Source organism: Neofelis nebulosa, chromosome 5 (assembly GCF_028018385.1).
Source record: "Neofelis nebulosa isolate mNeoNeb1 chromosome 5, mNeoNeb1.pri, whole genome shotgun sequence".
NCBI lineage: Eukaryota > Metazoa > Chordata > Mammalia > Carnivora > Felidae > Neofelis > Neofelis nebulosa.
Window position 1 is genome coordinate 2512911 of NC_080786.1, and position 6000 is coordinate 2518910.

At 43.2% G+C, this 6000-nt stretch overlaps 1 pseudogene; it reads right to left on the bottom strand.

Annotated features, from left to right (window-relative positions):
- Window positions 1–1190: 1190 nt before the first annotated feature.
- On the bottom strand, window positions 1191–6000 carry LOC131513028 (uncharacterized; annotated as a pseudogene).

Below are 6000 nucleotides of genomic sequence, written 5' to 3' on the forward strand. Positions count from 1 at the left end.
GGACCCTTGCTTAATGTCCTGGGCATTCAAAAGAGCTTTCCTACTATTCTTGCTTTTTATTTTTTTAAATTTTTTTTGTTAATGTTTATTCATTTTTGAGAGATGGAGGGAGACAGAGCATGAGTGGGGGAGTGGCAGAGAGAGAGGCAGACACAGAATCCAAAGCAGGCTCTAGGCTCCGAGCTGTCAGCACAGAGCCCGATGCAGGGCTTGAACTCACGAACTGTGAGATCATGACCTGAGCTGAAGTCTGACACCCAACCGACTGAGCCACCCAGGCGCCCCTATTCTTACTTTCTAATCTTACACCCTAATAAACTCCTGCCTGCTGCTCATTTTATGTCCACCTTTTCATTCTTCGAAGGAGCGAGACAATGAATCCCAAGTATCATGGCAAAAATGATCCTGCAACAGTGATAGACTTCTCTGACATGCTGTTTGCTGTTGTAGTTGATGAGAAGAGCCAACCCATGACTAATCACATGGGAAGGCAGACAACGTGGGTTTACGAGGTTGCCTCAAGGACACCTTAACAGCCCAGTAATAAGCCACAATTTCTAACACGACATCCTACGGTTCTCCTAAAAATACAACACACACACACACACACACACACACACACACACACACACACACACCAATATTTCCTATTTGATGATATTCCTATTTATGGTGATAACTTGGAAGAACAGACTAGGGTCAAAACCGTTAATTGAATTTCTTACGGTAGCAAGATGGACCATCGAGCCAGGTAGGTACAAGGACCCCACACTAGAGTAAAATTTCTAGGTATAATTTAGTCCTCTGAAGGCAGAAAAATATCAGTCCAGTCATAGGCCCAAATGATAGAAACATTTGGATATTGGAAACAGCACACACTACATATGAGGGTAATATTAGAACACAGTTATGAAAAAACTAGGAAAGGTAGGGTATTTAGGGGAATATTCAAGAGCCGGACTTGCTTTTCAAATGATAGCATTTGAAAAATGCTATCACACCTTTAATACACCGGCCCCAGCTAACGAGGATTCTAAACATCCACTGGAGTGCCTATACTCTTACTTGGGGGCGGGGGGGGGGGGGGGGAGGAGGAGGAGGAGGAGGAGGAGGAAGAGGAGAGAGAGAGAGAGAGAGAGAGAGAGAGAGAGAGAGAGAGAGAGATATTCTCTCTGGGATTCTAGACATTCTTATCCACTGGATAATGCCTCAAGTAAGTAAACAAACTTAAAACAGTATGTGTGGGAAAATCCCATTTTGTTTGTTTTTTTGTTAGTAGGATCTTTTTTATTCAGGAAAAACAAAACAAAACAGTTTTCCAACCACACGGAGGAGGGGTATGGGTAGAGGGAGGTGTCTGTCCATCCAGCCCCAGCCCCCAGCTCATGTGGGGTAATGGCCCCCCAAATAAAAACGGTGCGTGTGTATGGGAAGGAGAGGGGTGAAAAAGCAGTAGGGAGAGGTGGGGGAAGGAGACGGACGGACGAGGTCAGTACCGGGAATGCTGCTGGGTGGGAGGCCATTTCGTAACATTTCTTGTCGATCGCACCACCCTGGACACCCTTGCCCCTCAGCAGGATGGGCGTCTTGGAAGTCACGTGACAGTGGTGTTGAAAGTGGAGTTGTGCAGGTGCTCCTGGTATGAAAACCCACGGGAAATCCCCTGTCCTGCAGCAGCGAGTCCAGATTGAAAGAACATTTCTGGCTCCCGGGTGTCAGCCTATTCACGAAAGAACCTGACTGGTCCTGGCCGACCGGGACACCAGTCTCAGCTGGCATGATGTTGACGGATGTTTGGTTTTCCCAGGACGGTGGCCCAGACCGAGGGCGACTCCTCATAGCCCACGATGGCCTTGTCCTGACTGGTGCCGCCTGCGGTGAGGTCGTGGATGTGGGTGTTCACCCACCTTGGTGCTGCTGGTGGGGCCCCCCGGGCGGGGCTCTCGCTGGGCTGGGGGGCTCCGGCTGGCAGCGGAGGGGGGGGGGGCTCAGAGTTAGGGACTGCCCTACCTCTACAGACCGTCTCTGCTCATTGAGCCACAGCCCTCACACCGCCCCTGAAATCCCATTTTTGTATATAATAAGCCGCTCAGCAAGGTAGAATTTTGTTTTAATTAGTAGAGAAACTACCATTTAAAATTAATAGCCGTGGGGCACCTGGCGGGCTCAGTCGGAAGAGCCTGCAACTTGTGATCTCTGGGTAGTGGGTTCGAGCCCCTCTACGTTTTGTGCAGGGACTACTAAAAACAATAAATACGTAAACTTAAAAAACAAACGGACAGCTGCATCTCTGTTAGTCGGGGTCTCCCACTACTCCTTTGTTCTGGAAGGGGGATTCCTTTCAATTAGGTGGAGTCAGGGAAGCAGGGGAAAGGTGGAGCTGGCACCCTGGGGGGTGGTCGAGGCTGCTCCTCTTGTCCTGTTCTTTGGTACAAGAGTTTGCTGGGAGAAGGTTTGCAAAGTTTCCCGAAGACTTCTGGAGGCTTCTGGGAGGTGTTCAATGTGACACTTTATACGTTGTGAAAGGATCCCCACCTTCCGTCGCTTTTGTGTCAGTGTGAGAACACCTAAGTTGTCTCAGCAGATTTCAACTACGTAATACGGAAGTTTAAACTATAGGCATCATGCCGTCGCTACATCCTCGGACCTTGTTCCTCTCGTAAGGGAAAGTTTGTGCCCTTTGCCAAGCTGCCCTTATCTCCCCCCTTCCCAGCCTCTGGCAACCACTATTCTACTATGTTTCTACGAGTTTTGCTTTTTAATTCTTTTCCTGAGTCCACACATAAGTGATACAATGCAGTGTTTGTCCTCCTCTGTCTGGTTTATTTCACTTAGGGTAATGCCTTCCGTGTTCACTCATGTTGTTGCATATGGCAGGGTTACCTTCTTTTTATGGCTGAATATATATATATATATATATATATATATATATAATAATTAAATATATTATATATTATCTTATTTCAATATATAATATATATTTATTTTATAAATATAAAATATACATAGAAAAGGTATTTATAAACATTATAGGCATAAGATACTAGACACTTATGTTGTTTCCATACCATGCTGCGGTGACTATTGGGGTACAGATACCTCTTTGAGCTGATGATTTTGTTACTTCGCATACATGCCCAAAAGTAGGATTGCTGGGTCACAGGGTAGTTCTATTTCTAACTTCTTGCTGAAACTTCGTTTGGTTTTCCAGAGTGGCTATACCAGTTTACACCTCCAACGAATGTGCAAGGGTTGCCTTTTCTCCACATCCTTCTAGCATTTAGTATTTCTCGTCTTTTTGACAATAGCTGTTCTAACAGGTATGGGACGATATCTCACTGTAGTTTTGATTTGCATTTCCCTGATGATTAGTGAGCATCTTAACATGTACCCATTGGCCATTTGTATGTTTTCTTTGGGAAAATGTCTATTCAGGTCTTCTGCCTGTTTTTTGTGTTTTTTTTTATTGAGTTATCTGTTTTGCTTGTTTGTTTTTGCCATTGAGTTGATGAGTTCCTTATATATTTTGATATTAGCCCTTATTGGACATATGGTTTGTAAATATTTTCTCCCATTCCAAAGGTTGCCTTTTAGTTTTGTTGATGGTTTCTTATTCTGTGCTTTTTAGTTTGATATAGTCTCACTTCTTTATTTTTGCTTCTGTTGCCTTTGCACTGGGTGTCCTGTCCAAAAAATGATCACCAAGACCAATATCAAGGAGCTTATCTCCTATGTTTTCTTCTAAGAGTTTTATGGTTTCCAGTCTTTTTTTTTTAACATTTATTTATTTTTGAGACAGAGCATAAACGGGGGAGGGTCAGAGAGAGAGGGAGACACAGAATCTGAAGCAGGCTCCAGGCTCTGAGCCGTCAGCACAGAGCCCGACGTAGGGCTCGAACCCACGAACTGCGAGATCATGACCTGAGCCGAAGTCGGACGCCCAACCGACTGAGCCACCCAGGCGTCCCCTATGGTTTCCGGTCATAAATTCAAGTCTTTAATCCGTTTTGAGTTGATGTTTTGGTATAGTCTAAGATAGGGATCTAGTTTCATTCTTTTGCAGGTGGATATATGATTTTCCCAACACCATTTATTGATGGGACTATCCTTTCCTCATTGTATGTTCTTGGCTCCTTTGTCAAAAATTAATTGACCAAATGCAAACAGATTTATTTCTGTGCTCTCTATTATGTTCCATTGATCTATGTATCTGGTATTTACGCCAATACCACACGGATTTGATTGCTATAGTTTTGTAATATAGCTTTAAATCAGAAACAGTGATGCCTCCAGGGCGCCTGGGTGGCTCAGTTGGTTAAGCTACTGACTCTTGATTTCAGCTCAGGTCATGATCTCATGGTCTGGAGATCAAGACCCTGTAACTGGGCACAGAGGTGGAGCTTTCTAAGGATTCTCTCTCTCCCTCCCCCTATCTCTCTTAAAAGAAAAGAAAAGAGGGGCGCCTGGGTGGCTCAGTCGGTTGAGCGTCCAGCTTCAACTCAGGTCATGATCTCACAGTTTGTGGGTTCGAGCCCCACATCGGGCTCTGTGCTGACAGCTTAGAGCCTGGAGCCTGCTTTGAATTCTGTGTCTTCCTCTCTTTCTGCTCCTCCCCCACTCATGCTCTGTCTCTCTGTCTCCTTCAAAAATAAACAAAAACATTTAAAAAAAGAAAAAGAAAAGAGAAAGAAAGAAAGAAAAAGAAAGCCTCCAGCTTTGTTCATTCTCCAGATTTTGGGGGCTATTTGGAGTCTTTTGTAGTTTCATATGAATTTTAGGATTATTTTTTCTATTTCTGTAAAAAATGCCATTGGAATTTTGATAGATTGCATTAAATCTATAGATGGCTCTGGGCATTATGGATATTTTAATGATACAACTCTTCTAATCCGTGAACACAGGCTAGCTTTACACTCTTGCATGTCTTCTTTACTGTCTTTCATCAGTGTTTTATAGTTTTGAGTGTGTAGCTTTTTCATCTCCTTGGTTAAATTTATTCCTAAGTATTTTATTATTTTTGATACTATTGTAAATGAGATTGCTTTCTTAATTTCTCTCCAATAGTTCCAATAGTGTATAGGAATGCAATTGATTTTTATACATTTTGTATCTTGCAACTTTATTAAATTGTCCATGTTTCATTCTTTTTTTATTTTTTTTTAATGTTTATTCATTTTTTGATAGAGACAGAGCGTGAGTGGGGGGGGGGGGGGGTGGTGGGCAGAGAGAGAGGGAGACACAGAATCCAAAGCAGGCTCCAGGCTCCGAGCTGTCAGCACAGAGCCCCACGGGGGGTTCCAACTCACAAACCGTGAGATCATGGCCTGAGCTGAAGTTGGACACTTAACCGACTGAGCCACCCAGGCACCCCTCCATGTTTCATTCTTAAAGCCAACTATAAGCAAGGCTAATCCTTTGGGTTCTCTTCCTGAGCCTACCATGGAAGGACAGAAACATACGTTACATATGATGTACTGTGTATACCTGTTAAATACATACATAGTAGAACCTATAGTATACACACACACACACACACACACACACACACACTATGAGCACTTACAAGTCAATAAGAAATGAGTAACCCAATAGAAAAAAAGGCAAAAGGCTAAAAACAAGCAGCTAACAGAAACAACAGAAATAACTAACACTTAAAAAGAGTTTTTATTTCATTCATAAACAATTTATTAAACATGATGATTAAAAACAGAGAGAGATGCTACTTTTCATCTAACAGGTTAATAAAGAGCAGGATATAATTGTCAAGACTGCTAAAAATTCATGAACGTTTTCCAACTATTTTTTGTTTATATATTATTTAATTTAAGGTGGATTCATTTGTGGGTAATACAAAACCCAACTCAAACAGGTTCAAACAATGGGGATTTGCTGGGTGGTGGGCCAGATCCCAGAGACAGGACGGGCTTCAGCTCTGGTTTGATTCAGCAGCGCCGTGACGTCATTGGTTTCTTTAGAATTCTCCTCTCTGACTTCTGGCAT